Source organism: Cyanistes caeruleus, chromosome 3, assembly GCF_971803275.1.
Source record: "Cyanistes caeruleus chromosome 3, bCyaCae1.hap1.1, whole genome shotgun sequence".
NCBI lineage: Eukaryota > Metazoa > Chordata > Aves > Passeriformes > Paridae > Cyanistes > Cyanistes caeruleus.
In genome coordinates, this window is record NC_141703.1 from 8009429 (window position 1) to 8026149 (window position 16721).

General features: G+C 57.1%; 1 protein-coding gene across 6 annotated transcripts in view; it reads left to right on the top strand.

Annotated features, from left to right (window-relative positions):
* The first annotated feature begins 462 nt into the window (after positions 1–462).
* Positions 463–16721, top strand: part of BCOR (BCL6 corepressor) — an 83272-nt gene continuing 67013 nt past the window's right edge. For 3 of the 6 annotated variants that reach the window (XM_086879714.1, XM_086879729.1, XM_086879740.1), the window contains exon 1: positions 463–742. The gene's annotated coding sequence lies outside the window, so the exon portion shown is untranslated. The remainder of the gene's footprint in view (positions 743–16721) is intronic. The other 3 variants (XM_086879734.1, XM_086879708.1, XM_086879723.1) reach the window with 3 other exon arrangements.

Below are 16721 nucleotides of genomic sequence, written 5' to 3' on the forward strand. Positions count from 1 at the left end.
CTCGGTTCCTGCGCCCCGGCCGCCCTCCGCAGCCGGGCCAGCCGCCCGAACGGGCCCGAAGTCCCTCCGGGCAGGGGACGCCGGCAGAGCTGGGCAGGCGGCCGAGGCACACAGGGGTTAACCGCGCCGCGGCCGGGAGGAGCAGTTAAAGTGCACGGGCTGCAGATGCTTTTCAGGCCTCGATGTCTACCGTTTTAAATTAAAAAAATACACCCGGCCCGACCATGCACCAGTGACCTGCAATTTCCCCTTCTTTTCAAACTGAAATATGGCCAAACTATCTTCAAGTTAACTTAGGGGCTGGGGGCGGGGGAGGTGGGAAGGGCGGGGGTAGGAGGAAATCGCTCTGGGTTGAGATCTCTGTGTCAAGTTTCATCCCCTCCTGACACGTCTGGCTCCGTGCCAAAGTCCTGAAAATGGAAAATTGGGGAAGGGCGGGCTGTGGGGGGTGGGTGGAGGAGCGGGGGGGTGGGGGGAGCGGGCCAGAGCTCTCGGCGGAGCGGCAGTAGCGAGAGGCTCTGGCCAAGAGGGATGCATGAACGAGCCCGTGTGAGCGGAGCGCGGCGGCATCTTCCGCCATCCATTCCGCCGCCCAGGCGCGTGGAAAGCCGCCGGCCGCTGCCATTGTTACCGGCGGGCGATGCGGGGACCGGAGCCGCCGCTCCGGCGAGAGATAAATAGCCCCTGACAGCGCCTCTTCGCACCCACAGCTCGGCAGATCGGATTCGGTGGACGGCCGCAGGTCTGTGTCGCTCCCTTTCGCGGGAGTTCCTTTAAATCACGGCTCCACTCCCCCCTCACCTCTCCCGGGGGATGTTCCCGACCGTCCCCCACACAGCAGCCCCGCCGCCCTCCCCTGCTCGCTCCCCCTCCCGCAAGCGCTGCGGCCCCGCTGCCCCGGCCCGGCGCCACCGGCCCGGCACGGAGCTCCACCGGGGGAGGGGGAAAACTCTCTGGTGAAATACTTTCGGCACGCTGCGACTTTGCCAGGAGGGGTCTTAGCGTCGGATCTTTTGTCTTGGGGACTTCGGCTCCGTGCCCCGGAGCGGCTGGCGGCTCTCCCGGGAAGAGCCTCTGGGCAAAGCGCCGGGGAGTCCCGGCTTGCCGCCGCGGGCAGCGGTGCCCCGGCCCCCGCTGCCAGCGCCCGGCCGGCACTTCTGCAGCCTCGCCCGCCTCCCGGTTCCCCTTTCCAGCCGCGGGAGCCGAGGGGCTGGGACCTGCCCACCGGAGCCCCGTCCCCCGCCCCGCGACGCCCATGGGTGGTGACACTGGCCCCAGATGGGGACCGGGGGGGCGTGGGTCCCTCGCCGGCCGCGGTGCCCCCCTGAACCGGCCATCCCGGAAGGAGGAGCAGGGGACAGCTCCGGTAGCCAAGGCGCTACTTTGCAGCTGCTGCTCTCCCCCGCGGCCGGGAGCGTGCGCTCCGGAGCCCCCTGGCACCTCTCGGGGCCGCCTTGCCCGGGGACACCGGCGAGTGCCACATCCTACGCGGGCGCCTGCGAGCGGCTCGGCGTGAGGCGATCCCGGACTTTATTTTTTTCCGTCATCACTTTCCTCCCCCCGCCCCAGCCAGGAGCCGGTGTGCGTGTGTGCAAGAGGAGATTATAGCCAGCTCGAGTCATTATTTCCAGGCCGACTGCCGCGGGAGTCTCTCCCAGGTGGAGCCGGTGCTGGGAGCCGGTACCCGGGGAGACAAAGGCCGGAGCCCGGGGTGCGAGGGAGCCTCGCTGCGCCAAGTGCGGGCTCAGCCGGTCCCGGTGCGGCCCCCCCGCCGGCCGCGGGGCTCTGCCGGGGCCGCGGGGCTCTGCCGGGGCCGCGGGGCTCTGCCGGGGCCGCGGGGCTCCGCCGCCGCTCCGGGGAGCGCGGACTATGTTTTCCGAGTTACATTTGTTACATTTCCGAGTTATATTTTCAGTTATACGGAATCTACTTTTAGGCGATTGTTTTCCCTTTCCACTTGTTTGTCTCCTGCTAGCCTCGTAAACTGCCTCATGATTTATTACCTAGGCTAAGTGCTTAATTTGTGAATATGAAACAGATTAAAAGGAGATCGGCGTATTTTAGCAGTCAGGCCAGAGCAAAGCCCGGCAGCTGTTTCGAGTTTGTAGGCATCTCCAGCCTCGTGTAAGCAGCCCAGTCTGCTAGTGATCAAGGGGGTATCCCCGGGCTCTCTCCGAGAGGCCCACCGCCGCTGGATCTCCATGAGCGCTGCCGGAGCGGAGACCGCCACGGGATGGCCGCTGTGGGCTTTTCCTGGGGGGACAGACCCACGACGGATGCCGTCCGGCAAAGCGACACCCGTGGCTCTGGGATTCAGGAGCGGCTGCGGCCCCGCCACAGGCGGGCTCTGCCGGAGGAGGGCCCAGCAGGCACGCAGGGGGTTAACGACGACTCTGCCCTCTCCTTCAAAGGACTCACTCGAGATAGAGTAAATACGGTCGGGGCGGGGGGGATGTGTGTGTGTGCCGCTCGGGCCACATGATGCAAAAGTAAGACAAGCACACTCCGGAGAACAAAGGCTTCCTACCCCCTTCCTCCCCCTCCCCCCCAAATCTGTCTTAATTCTGCAAGTAAACTTGAGCAGCTATAAAACAAAGGCGAACGATGAAAGTTATAGCCAAGGGACAATCAAAATAAATACCTTTGATGCAGTCCAAGCACGCACTCGGTATTTTCTGGAGCTCCCTGCTACCCCCAGGCAGCCAGGATATCGCAGGCTCTTCCCAGGACAGAGATGACTTGCACGGCCGGAGTTTTGGCTCGGGCTGATGTAGGCCACGTTTCTCAGCTCGGAAAACAGTTCCCGGGGCCAGCACCACGTCGTAGCCCAGGGCGAGGCAGGCAGGGCAGGAACGGGCCAGGGATGGCAGCAGCGGGACACGGCTTCTCCGGGTGTCCCCCGGGCTAAGCTAGCCGGGAGGACTGCGGCGCCAAGAGACATCCCGGTGAGACGTGGCCGGGTCCCCGAGAGGATGTGCAGCACGGCGTGGGGCTGGGAGCGGTGTCCGAGCTATGTCCCTGCCCCTGGGAGCCCGACGGGAGCCGCTCTGTCCCCCGGTGATGGCCCCGGCCCCCAGGTCAAGCAAGTGACACCTCCCAGCCCGCGCCCCCTGCTCCCGACTGCCGTGTGCTTGCAGAGCTGACCAGCTGCCTTCACGCTGCTCACCAGCACCCTGGAGCCATTCCCATCCCCGGTGGCTGTCCCACCGACCTCCGCCTTCTCCCTCTGCTCCCCTCCACCCCCCTGGCCTTTGGAGGAAGTTTTAATGTATCAGCGACGGCAGAAGAAGCAAAAGGGCACTGCAACAAACCAGCTGCCTGTGCAGCCCTGCAAGGAGAGGTTCTGCTGCTGAGCCCAGAAATCAGAGACAGGCAAAAATCTGTAACCTGCCCTGTACCTCTGAGCACTGCTTGAGGAGCAGGAGCAAGAGCACTGTGCCAATCCTGCTGGAGCACAGCACAGAGCTAGATAAATGATTCACGTGCCCTTGTTGCACCAGAGCAGTTGCTCTGGTCCTCCAGAAGCGGCTGGTGTTGGCACAGCGGAAGGTGAAGGAAATGGGGATGGACTCTGGGCAGACCATGGGGAAGAGGTGTGGTGTGGCACATGCCTGGGCAGGCTGAGCCCTGGTCTGCCTGGGAGCAGGAGAGCAAAAGATGATGCATATGGCATTCAGAAAGATCCCTCTGTGAATGTGTGTGTATGTGTATGAAGATATCAGAGTAACTCTTGTTTGGGGAAAACTGAATATAAACTGTGGTTGGGAAGCATTCCCGTAAGTATGTGTGAATGAGGGCTTGGGGATACCCTCTCCCATGCCAAGGAAGCACCTGAAAGAAGAAAGCAAGAATGAGACAACAGTAGATATATGTGTGTCTATGCAAGTCTTTCAGGCTGGATTGAGACAAGGCCCTTCTTCCATATTTCAGACAAGATTTGTGGCAAACGAATACTAAAACTTATTTCCCAGGGGCCTGATGGGGTTTGGGTGTAGTTGACTCATCCCTGCCATGTGAGGGGAGAGGTATTGCATAGGTATTATATACCATCACTATTCCTAGCCCTGAGCCTTGTTGTTCACTATCTGAAGGCAGGACTGAAACTTTTGAGCAACCTGAAGAGCAGTTGGCAAAAACAGCCCCAGGGTCTCCACATGTCCCTGTAGGTTCTGCATGGAGCTGCTCTCTGACTGGTACATCCAGCATTTAGAAGGGAGAGAAAACACAGCCTTGTGTTGTGACGGTAACATACATCACCTTTCAAGCAGTATGCATAACAAGAAGATGGAAAAACAGACAGTAGCAGTGAAAAAGGAAAGCAATCCTTTCCAACTTTTTGGCCTGGCCTTTGCAGTCCATCCCTACCTCAGGGAGGGCCGTGGTCACAGTGTTAAGCCTTGGTTATGCAGCTGAAATTCACCGTGCTTAAAGTCACCTGGTCCCTTGAGCGCTCTTGTAAAGCACTCCAAGGTCCCATAGAAAATGGTTTGTGTGTACTTGAAGCTATGTGGATTTTTTTTCCAACAGTGCATTATGCCACTTTCAGCCTGATCCTGGCTGGCTTTCACTGAATTAATGCCTGGATGGATCCAAGTCCCAGCATCTCAGACCAAGGTGGTTCTGATAGCCTTCCCACTGCTGTCCCCTTGTGCTCCAAAGGCATTTTAAAATCTCCATGGAAGTGCTGTTATGTGGTGATGGCTAAGCCTCAGAAACAAAGCAGTGGAGAACATTACTGAAGCAGAATGGGCAAACCCCAGGGGCTTGGAGCAGTTGGCTGGTACACCAAAAGGTATGCAAGCTTCTTCAGTTTGGAACACAGGTACACCTCAGGCCCCTCTTATATCCCCAGAGCTTTGCTGCCTGTCTTAATTCTGCAAGAAGCAGCAGGCTGCAGGCACCCAATCCCCACCAGCCTGCAGCCAGTCTTGCAGCCAGGCTTACACCTTTGATGTTCTCCCAGTTACAGTTCGTCAAGTCTTGTCTCTCTTTTTCACTGTTTTGACATATCACCACCCTCAGAACACTTCTGAGAAGGGGAAAAATTATTTCAAACGTCCTTTGTCATTGAAAATTCTTAAAGACCACTACAAGACCGCCTAAATTATACCTTCATATTCTTAGAAACACTGTTTATGCCGCCCGTCTTGTTTTTGTGGGGTGGACTCTGCCTTGCACCATCTAATGTACTGTTCCTATTATGAAAATATAAAACAGTAAGGAGAGGTTTTGGACTAGAGTAAGACTCAGGACACATTGACATAAATAGGGGGATCAATATATGCTAAATTTGAGTAGTATTTCATCTTTCCACGTTCACAAATGTTGTGTTATATGCCAGGAACTTTTGAGTGCTGGGCACTCTGTAGGCACAGAAGACAGATTGCTCCTGCCTGCCCCAAAAATGGAAGAAAATCTCTAAAGTCTATAGAGGCAGATGACCACGAGTGCTTTGATGGTGGTGCAGGGAGGCAGGTGAGCTCCTGAACTTAGTCATGGGCTCCTTTGCAACGTCTCACCAAGGCCACCACTCCTAAAGTCTGTGTCCTGTGGTTAGAAGGGAACAGTGTGTATTTGTGTGTGTGTGTTCATGTGAATATAATTGTGTTTCTACATAATGTGGATTATCTTTCTTTTGGCAGCAAATCTGTTCAGGGGTTTAGATAAAAAGATAAATCCTGCAGCCGTTCCCTCTCTGGGAAAGGGCATGGCTTCCATCACTTTCTCTGCTCCTTTTTCTGAGCAGTTCCTAGCTCAGCATCTGATATCACCTTGACAGCCTGCTCACTCTCAGCATGACACTCCCACATTAGGAATGGGGAAAAATGCATGGAATAAGGCACAGCAGGTGAGGTGTTGCTTGGATGAACAGGAAGAGAAAGGAGCTAGGGTACAGGGTGCAGAAGGACTCCCCAGCATCATTTTCCCATACGGTGCTGATGTGAGGATTATACTTCCACAGCTTCCCAGGAAACTCTCCTGGCAGGGAGAACAGGTGTGCCATAGGTGCAGGACACCTAATGGTCTCCCTTTTTTGGAACCCTGGTAGAACTGCTTGGCTTAGTGTGAAGGCAACCTTGTCAGGAAAGAGAGTTCCATTGATTTAAATGCAGAATTACCCTCCTGCAGTTCTAATTTCCCAGGCGAGGGCCATGCAGGCTCTGAAAACATGAAAGTTGTTGATGTATTGGTTCAATTAATTTTTAAAATAAGTTTGAATGCCATTTGTTTCAAATTTGATAGGAAAGCACTGTAGATTTTTTGCAAGCAAAAAGTGAGGTGAGCGTGGATGGAGTGTGTATTTTGCATGGCCTTGAAAACAGGGCTTAAACGTTGCATTCATTTAGTAGCAGACCTCTGCACAGGGACAAGTGAGGCCCGTGGTGAAAGAAAAAGACCTGAACATCTGTATTTGCTAAGTGGCACCGGGAGCAGTCAGCCAGCTCACAGAGAAGGGCAGACAAGGGGGTGTGAGGCCCCACTGAGACTGCTGGGTCCCTGGTGCTTTTAAAAGGAAATAATAGCTTGTGGGGGAACCCTTTCTGGTGGCCTTGGCTCTCGTGACCCCCCTCTGATGTATGATATTTAAACAAGGAAATGTCAACATTGGTTTTTACACATACAGCCTCGTTCTGCTCTCCACGAAAACCACTGGCAAACCCCTAAGAAAGCTGGAGGGGAGCAGACCCCAAAAGAGTTGCTCAGACCCAGATACTGTTGGCTGCAACAGCCTGGCAAAGGAGCAAGTGCAGGATGTCATGAGTGGCTGGGCGACGTGTGCTTGCAGGTAAATTAGACAGAAGAGAAGCAATCCCATCCTGCAGTATGCAGTGCCTCAAAGCTGCAGGTCTGATGGTTTGAATGATTATTGCTTTTTAAAATTATAAATCACATTTTTGTACAGCAAGTGAGGATAATGTGCTGCTTACTAGAATTAAGTGCAACTCAAGGGTGTTTTGTTATAACAAAGGTGACTTCTCTGTGCTCGCTTTTTCATAGTCAGGTCTAATGGAGAGTTTGATTTGAACCCAATGGCTATCTAGCAGTGGTTCTGGAAAGGAGTAATGCTCATTGTATGAGAGGATATCCATAAACTGGGCCATCAGATGTGTCTTCTGATATATGTGTCCTCTGAGGTAGGAAAGTGTAAGTCATAGGAAGAGAGGGCAAGTGTGTCTGACTCATAGTAAAACGAGGGCACGTGGAAAGTATAAACGAAGGGAGGGCTGCTACTAGTAGGACTTGAAGGCTGTGCTATGTGTCATGGGAAAAATAATTTAGGCTTATGGATAATTTATGATTAAAGGGGCAGATGCGGTGCAACTGCATAGTGCAAAATGTGAGATGGGACAAAAGCATAGAAGAAACTTAACCCTTGATCCCGTGCTGTCCCTGTCCTGGTGTTGGTTTATGCAGGCTGGGCCTTGACAGGTAGCAGCCTCAAGGTTCTCTAATGTAATGTGAACTTCATCACTTAGCATGAAAAACGTAGTTACACTGGCTTTACGCTCTGCCACCGCATTCCCAGATGTAGTGGCAGAATAAGTGGCTCTGCGCAAATGGAGAATCACTCCTGTATGGGGACCAGCTCTCCTGGGCAGGTCCCAGTTACTTTCCCAGTGGGAGGGGACCATGGTGCAGGCCCACTAAGCTCACTGGGAGACCAAGTGAGCTAGAAGATGCCAGTCTGATTGCCCTTGGTAGGAAAAGCACCTTTGGTCTGATGCGTGACCATGACCAACCTGAACTGGAACCATGAAAAAAGACCTATAATTTGTGAGGAAAATAAATAAAGGAGTGTTGCTCAGGTGTGACTCCTGCTAGGAAGCACAGATAGTGTATGAAGCTGAGGCTCAGCCATTTCCTAGAATGTGTCTATCCTACTTGATTTTCTGCTTTTGAGGATATAAATAATATGAAAAGATGTTGTTGGGTCAGACTATTTCATCCTTGCTGTACAAAGTCCAGCACAATGCAGTCCCATCTACTATTGAGGTTTTTTGGGAGCTCGTCTCACCCTAATAATCCAGGGCATTTTGGCTTCAACTCAAGCCACCTCTCACGCAGAACAAAGTCCAGGCTTGCAGCACCCGATGCAACGTCACAGCCCTACCATGCTTAATATCCATCTTTTGGAGCAGATGTTCATGAGAAGGTGGATGGGCAATGGGCTGAGGTGTGAACACAGACCCTTTGACACAGTTGAAAAAGCCCTCATGGAATCTCTCTGCAAGCTGTCTGAGGAGGAGTGTCCCAAAACCAAGCTCCATCACCGGGGCACTGAAAGGACTGAACTACCCTGAGTCTTGGAGCAACTTAATGAGGGCTTTGGTACGGCAAGAGAGGAGCAGGGGAAAGAGGGAACGGTGTAGTGAAGCTCTGTCCATGCTTCTCTGCTGCTGTACATCCAGGGCTAATGCCATTGTGATAATATGCAGCAGTTGCTTCTTACAAACAAAAGAAAAATATATGAAGCCCTACTGAAGGCTGGGGCTGATGGAGCACTGAAAAAGCCCCAGCCAGAAAAACTAAGCCAGCTCTGCACTTCGGTCAAGCGATGCTCAGCACTGTGATTTTGATGAACAACACTAGTCTGAATGAAGACAGGTGACTTTTTAAATGGGGTTTTAATAAAGTCAGTATTGCTAATGCTATCTATAAAAGTAATCTGCATACTGTTTTAAACAAGTAAACTTAATGATGCCATCAGTGCTTCCGACATGAATGAGGCTGCTGCTGCAATACTGTGTCCGGCTCTGTTGTGGTGTTTGCATGTTAAAAGTGCATTGGCAAATTAATATGGGATCAGAAGAGAGCTAGAAGAGTGATTCAAGGTCTGGGAATCGCATCTTATTGCAAAAGACTAAAGAAATCCCATCTATTAATTTATCCAAGAGGAGGCTATGACTTGGTTTGATCATAGTCTTTAAGTGCCCTAAGTGTCTCTATGGGGAGATTTCTGATAGTCAAGATCTCTTTAATGTGGCAGACAAAGGCATAATGAGATCCTACGTTGGAAAATGAAGCTCTATGAATTCTGAGCAGAAATAGGTACTTTTAAAAAAAAAAAAACAGTGAGGGGACATAATCACTGGAACAACTGAGGCAAGCAGTGTTTTTTCCTGTTACTTAAAAGTCTTCAGAGCAAGATTGGATGCCAGGTTAAAAGCTCAGGCAAAATTTATGAGTCTGATACAAGAACGTCTGGCTGAAATTCACTGGCCCATGATATGTGGCAGGTCAGACCAGCTGATCATAACAGTCCATTCTTGGTTTAAAAAAATCTATGAATTAGGTATTTCCAGTCCCCTGAGTCCTGATATTACTGGAGGTCTCAAAGGAATGCATTATAAGCTGTCATCATTTAATTGTAAGCAAGCAGGGGCATTGCCTTTTTCTTTTTTTTATTAATAAACTTATTTTCCAAGAGCTTGTTAGACACTGGAGTTAAGCAGCTGTTAACAAACATGACAACATTTTAGAAACAGTTCAAATAATTCTCCTTCTCCCGTTTGCTCAGCTTTGTTTCGCAGCAGCGCAATTTCATTCATGCCACATCTACCAGTGCTTCTCTAGATGAAATAGCAAATTCCAGCAAAATGAAAAAGCAATCTCCATACTTAGGATGGGCTCCTTTCGCTGTCTCCTCTTTCATGTCCCTTAGTCTCAGAGACACATTGCAGGTTTTCTCTCAGCAGCGTGTGTGAGCCGAGCAGGGAAGAAGTCCATCCGTTTTCTGGTGCAGGCCCCTCAGATAGGTAGGAATCCATTGTCTGTCACAGGAGTGCTTGGCCTACAGAGCTCCTGGTTTGTCTGAGTAAATGGCAGAGAATGAGAAGAAGGATTAAGGAGAGACGTGGTATTCCTGACATTATGCAAGCTATTAACCTCCTTGAGGTTTCATAAAATGGCCTCCAGCAAATGGTCAGAATGTTTTTCTTACAGTTTTCAAGGCAGCATAAACTTTCTTAATATCCTTTCAAAGGGAAAAAAAAAAAAAAAGAGAGAGAGAGAGAGAGAGAAGAGAGAAAATAAGATAACAGAAAATCCAAGCTATGGCTCTTGGGAGTCTTGAAAACCATATCCACCGTTGTGTAGACATTCTAAAGCTCTGATACATTCAGTGCCTCGTTAGCCTCAGTTATCAAAACCGAAACAAGAGGTGGTAAGGAGCGCAGCAGAAGATGGAGTTTAAAGTCGCTGGAGGACTGCACTCCCTTCGACGGGAGTCCTCAGCCGCCTCCCTCGGGCCGCGCTGGTAAGCCCCGCGGTGTTTGCCCTGCGGGCGGTGAGTCCCAGGGACGGGCGGGGGCCGCCGCCGCTGCTCCCGGGCCGCGGGCGGGGAGGTCGGCGGGGAGCCGAGCAGCGGGGGGAAAGGTGAACCCGGAGCCGAGCGGGGCACAAACCCATTAGTCGCACATAACTTGGGAAGACGCTTGGCCTCGCCATGACAACCGGCGGCCCGGGCTGCTCCCACGTCCCGCCGCCTCCCCCGGGAGCCCCTTCCCGTCCTTTCCCGGCGCTTGGGGAATGCGGGGCTGGAGAGACGAGCCCGGTGCGGGTAACAAAAGGGAATGAAAGGAGCTCTGCAGCTCACTTTACAAGTCCGAAAGGCATTTTCATGCCCCGTAATGAGAAGGGATCGTTCCGAGGAAGTTCAGATCAAAGGGGAAAGCGTCCCGAGCATTTACATAATTGCCGGATTTTGGAGCACGGGCTGCAACCTGGGCACCTCACCGAGGGCAGCTCCTCGCTCGCCCGGGGGCTGCGGACGGAGGGGAGGTTGCAGACCGTGCACCGCGGGGACAGAAGAGAGGGCTGCCCCGGGAGGGAGATTCGGGGGTGGCCGGGCCCCGAGCGGAGCGCTGGGGCACGGCTGCGGTGCCCGACGGCAGGAAACCCTCGGGGGCTCCTCCGGTGCGCGGCCGAGCGGTGCCCGTGTCCCCGGGGGCTGCCGCCGTCGTGGAGGCGGTGCCGCTGGGGATCGGCTCCCCGCTCCCACCCGGCGACATCTGCGGCGCCGAGCCAGCACGCTGCCTCCCCGGCGGCGGGCGGGTGGCTCCCGGCCCGGCGGCTCGCACCGCCACCAGCGAGCGGGGATAAAGGGATTAAACGGCACGCTCGTTCCGCCGGGAGGGGCGGGGAGGCACTCGGCCGGCTCCAGCCTCCCGCTCCCCCCGAACGCCTCCCCCGCCGCCCGCAGCCCCGGCCCCGCGGCGCTGCCCCCGGCCGGCCCCGGCAGCGGCATTGTTCCCGTACGGAACCGGGGCTGCCGCCGGCGCCACGGGCTTCGCCGCTGCTGCTAGCGGGAAGGGGATGCCCGGGGACACCCTTTTCAGCCATTTTAAAACAGCAAAGCTGGCGTGTGGCCGCGGGTGCCCCGTTCCCTCCTCCTCTCTCCGGAGCCCATTCTACTCCCGGACGATCCTGACGGAGATGCGGGGGTTCCCCCCGCCCTGCAGTCAGCACCATCCGCATACGCCCCGCACCTGCGGTCCCCGGGTGAAACTCCACCCCGCGGGGACACCGCGCTCTTCCTGAGCCCCGTCCTGGGGATTTGGCCACTCCTGGCCTCTGCTTTGCCCCCGTGCAGCCAGCTCCCGTTCCAGCCCCAATCCGGGATGCGGCCGAACGCTTCCCCAGCTCTGGCTTGGGCAGCTGCCAGCCCCAGGCCGGGGTGCAACCTCCCCGCGGGAGTCGCGGCTTCTCCGTGCACGGCCGGCCCGGGCGGGCTGGCCGGGCGCCAGGGAGGTGAGGTTAGCCTCGGAGCTGGCTGGCGGATGGCATGTTATTGTGAAAAGCGAAAAGCGAGCGGGGAAGGCAAATAGGAGCATGGCACCGTATAGGCTCGCCACGTGACCGAAATGTGTTTATCTCGCCCCGGAGAAGCCGGGCTGCCTGCGGAGGCCAACCCTGCCCTCATGGCACAGGCACAACTCCCGTGGCCGCCGACGGTTCTGGGCCCTGCGAGAGACCACTTCTGTTTGCTTTTGCTGTCGCTTCGGCTCTTATCATTCGCCTTGTCATTCATCATCAACCTCTCCTGGGCTCCCTCCCCCTTGCTCCCCCCCACCGCCTCCCCAGGGTCAGTCGGGAAAAAACTGGGAATCCATCTGAGGAGTGAGCCGCGGGAGAAGGGTTGGATGGTGATGTGGCTGGGTGGAGGGGGTGTGTGTGTGTAAAAGCAGCTGCATGCAGAACAAAGGTGCTGGAGGGTGGCTTTTGGTGCTGGAGCAGAACCTCGTAAATGGGAGATTTCCGTTCACAAGACTCCGCTTGCACAGTTTCTGTCCTGCCCTTGAACTGACAAGTGAATATCTGCATTGCAACCAGAAAGTAAATCACAGCGAGCCTGGCTCGGGGAGGGCGCGCACGGCGCCTCAGTCTGTTGCTAAGTGCGGAAAAGTGGAAGATTTCAGCTTCCCAGCGCAGCCCCGCTTCTCCCATCCAGTATTTACTTTGGGCGCCCAGCGAAACGCGCTCGGTGTTTATTATGGAGAGTGCCGGGGCAAGCTCGCGTTTGCGTGATTAGGAGCAAGCGGAGGAGCGGCCGTGGCGCGGAATATCAAAGCGAGAGCGCCTTGGCAGAGCTCCCAGGCAGGGCTTTACTGGCACCCGCGGGATTCCGCGGGGCAGGGCGAGCGCGGCCCGGGCGGCGGCGGCTGCCGCTCCCCGCTCGCCGCCGGGGCACGGGGGGAGCCGGCGGCCCGTTCCTGCCGTGAGCTCCGCGCTAACGAGGCGCAGCGGCCGGGCCGGGCCGGGCTCGGCGCTTCCCAGCCGGCCGGTAATCCCATTAGTGCCGTCGCGTTTGGGGAGTAAAGCGCCCGGCGTCCCCGCCCGGCCTCGGGAGAGCAGACAAAGGTCTGCGAAGCAAGGCCCTGCGGCCGTGCCACGCCGGCCGGCCCTGTTAATGTTCAATCGGGAGCCGGAGAGCCGAGCCTCTCCGTGCCGGGGGGGCGCCGACCCCCGCCCGCCGCTGCCGGGCAGCCCGCGACGAGGCCGGTCCAACGCAGCACGCCTGGCCGCCTTACTCCGCCAGGATATTTTCTCCCTGGAAGTTATGCTAAAATAACATTTGTGTGCACGTTAATGATTTATTTATGTGGCTAATAACGCTCACATTCTCGCTGATATTTGTCTAGGCGAAAGACCAGCTGCGAAATGCCCCGCAGCTGTAGCCAGAGCTAGAACAGAGTGCCTTGGAACCAGAAATCAATGCTCCTGAAATGAACAAGTGGACAACTTATTAGGCTCAGTCACTCCACACGCCGTCCCCTGATAACGAATAGATGAAGTAGACGCCGGAGAAGGGACATGCCTGGGAAGGCCACACACGCCTGCTCCTTCCCGGAGGGGCTGGGTAACACCGCGGGGCACAGCCAGCCGCACGGACATCCCCGGGCAGGGCAGGGAGCCGTGACACGGCACCCAGGGGCTGCTAGGGTTAGATGGTGATAAATACAGCGAACGCCCGAGAGAGCGGCTCCGGGGGTCACCGATAAAGGTGTCCGGTTTCCCTGCTGCTCCAGAGAGCACAACCGACAGGTTCAGCGAGATCACGTAGTCGTGGCTTCTCTGCCTGGAAACAGTCACGCTAATTTTGCATTTTTACCATCCACAGGGAAGAAAAATACCTGTCGTCCCGCAATGCAAATCCTTACGCAAATAGATCTGCGGGTGCACAGGGAGCTGCTGGCAGCCTGACCTGCCAGCCGAGAGTTGCTGGCCCCGAGTTCAGAGGTGTCGGCCAGCAGCGGCACTCCCCAAAAGCACATGGGATCTTGAAGACTCCCTGATAGCCCCTCTGAACTTGCTGCTGCCTCAGGAAAGTCCGAGAAAGAGCCTGCGGTTAATCTCCGAGGCCTTCAAACATCCCTGGCGAGCAGCGCCCCAGCGCTAAGTGCAATTAACATAACAGACACTAAAATAGGAGAGCGGCGCTGAATTTAATTTGCAGGCTTAGGAAATTAAAAAATAAAAAAAAAAAAACAACCAAAAAAAACCCCACAACAAAAAAACTTAGCACTTAGAGCGGTCTGGTGATGAACGCAAGAAGTGATGTGGAAGGCGGCGGAGTAGCCCCTTCTGCTTCAGAGCGGGGCCGCGGCCAGTTCCGTGGACCCTCTCCGTGAGTCGGGACCACCTTGGTGCGCGGAGGTTTCCAGACAGGTAAACTCCTCAGACAGAGATGCCTCCCCGGCCACCGCTCCCGTGGCGACCAGGCAGCGTGACCAGGTCGCCGGCGCGGGCAGGCACCTCCCTGAGCCTCCCTGCTGCCCGCCCCGACACCCCCACACCGAGAGCCGGCTCGCTTTCCTGCCCCCGCTGCCCCCGGGGAGCGGGAGGACACGGATGGGGGGCAGAAGCGACGGGGTAACCCCCTCCCCGCTTTTCCTTCCCCCTCCCCCCCGCCTCCTGCAAACTGCCGCTGAAGTTCACAAAAGAGCGAGACATAAAGAGATCGAGGTTTCCGAGAAAAGGGAGAGGCGAAAATAGCGAGGTAAAGGAAAAAAAAGAAAAAATCGTCGCAACAGAGGGACCCACCGACCGGCTGGGAACCTGGTGGTATCCGGCCGGGGAAGAGGGGGGGAAGGAAGGAGCAAAGAGGGCTTTAAAAAACTGGAAGGCAAAAGCTGTTGGGGAGGAAGTGTAAACCGAGAGGGAGGCTGGGGGAGGGGAGAGAGCGCCATCTTTTCATGTCACAGTCACAGAGACAGCGCTGGGCTCGGCCACAGTGTCTCGGTTTCTTTTTAACAGCGGAAAACGTGCGATTAGCAGGCAGACGGGCGGAGACTACCAGCCCTGCGCGCACACACAGCCCGCAGCTCTGTCTCCGCGCCGTGTAATCCCAGCGCTCAGCCCTTCTGCACCCCCTCATTAAAAACCCGGAGATTTCCTCCTCCTCCTCCGCTCTCCGAGGAAAACAACGCCTGCCACCGCCTGAGCCGTGGCAGCGCCGCCCGCCCCGCACCGTCCGCCCGGAGGCCGCCCGGAGGCCCCGCGCTCCCCGCACGGCCCCCGGCACTCGGCCCCTGTTCCTCTCGGGAGGCCGATTCTCGCTCCCCCCATCTCGATGGGCCGCCCCCGATGGGACGCACAGCGGGGGCTAGGCGGGGCGTGGGGAAAGCTGCCTACAGCCCCATCTGCCCCCCGTTTCCCGTCCCGTCCCCAAGGACGGCAGCTCCCCCGCTGCCAGGGCGGCTGCTCGTTTCCCCCCCAGCGCCCTCCCTTTATCCATCCCGAGGGCGAGGGTGGGGTGTGCCGAGCCGGAGCTCCCCGCACTGGGGCCGGCGGCGGGGAGCAGCGCCGAGATCGCCCGGGAGCCGACGATCCCGCGGTGGAGCCGGGCACCGCCGCCCACGGCCCCATGAACAGCGCTTTATTCCGCAGCGCTCAAACCCCTCATTGTGTTTGGCAGAATCACCTGCCTCCTCCGGAGCCGAGCGATTAATTTAATGCGATACAGAGTGCGCTCCCTCCCGGCCCCTCCTCAGCGGGGAGATTTCCGCCGGGCGCTCCGCGCCGCGGAGGAGGGGCACGGCACGGCACGGCGGGGCACGGCACGGCACGGCGGGGCACGGCACGGCACAGCAAAGCGGGCTGGCATCCTCCGAGCACCGGCTCTCCCGGCGGCGCCCGGGGAAACATTCCCTGCCCGGTAGCGGTGGAGCGACAGCTCCAATCGGAGTCGCACACAAGCATCCGCCGCGCAGACCTGCTCGGTGCCCGGGGGGGGATGCGAGGCGGGCGGGGGCCGAGCCGTGCCTGGCCAGGGGATTTGATGGGTCGTTGGCTGCGCCTGGGGAAAGGCGGGCGGGAGGGGGGCGGTTGGCTGCGCCTAGCGATGGGGGATTTGAGAGGGAAGGGGAGGGGGGCTGAGCTCGGTGGAGGGGGTGCTGACTGCCGCGACTGCTGAGGACGGCGGCTGTTATTATTGTTATTACTGTTATTGTTATTTTTAGGGGGCGGCGATGGTGGGAGCGAGGGGGGTGGGGCGGTCCGCGCTCGGCGGGGGGCGACGTGGTAGGGGGGCCGCCGGCTGCGCCCGCGGAAGGGGCATGAGGTGAGGGCGGTGGGAGAAGCGTCTCCTCTGTTTCTAATAAAGGAAACGACTTTTATTGAACGATAAATGCAGGGGAACGAAAGTCGTGTGGGTGCGCCTGGTGGGGGCGATTGATTTGGCAGGGGAGGGGTGACGGCTGCCCGTGCCGGCGCGGGCTGTTCGGGGCGGGAGGGGCCGGCTGGCCTCGGCCGCTCCTGCCCGGGAGGGGTCACGGGGAGGGGGCGTTGGCCGCCCCGGTGGAAGGGGACGAGGGCTGCCCCTGTTGGTGGGGGGGCTGAAGCGGGGGAGTGCGGGATGCTCGCGGTGGGGGGTCCGGCGGGAGGGGGGCGGAGGCCACGGGGTGGTGCCGCCTGCCCCTCTCGGGCGGGGGGGGGGCTGAGGGGGAGGTGTCGGCTGCGCCTTGCCAGTTGGGATTTGATAGGGGCGGTAGGAGACACGTCTCCTGTTTCTAATAAAGGAATCGGCTTTTATTGAAGGATAAATGCAGAGAACCAAAGTCGTGTGGGCTGCAGCCGCCGAGCTTCGTTAGCTGCCGATGTGACTGTGAAGATAAAACGCTCCACAATAAGTCGAGCGCGAACAGCGCCGAGGATGGGGACGCGCATTCCCCGATGGCCTTGGCCTCCGGCCCCCTCGGCCCCGGCCCCGCGGCGGAAGG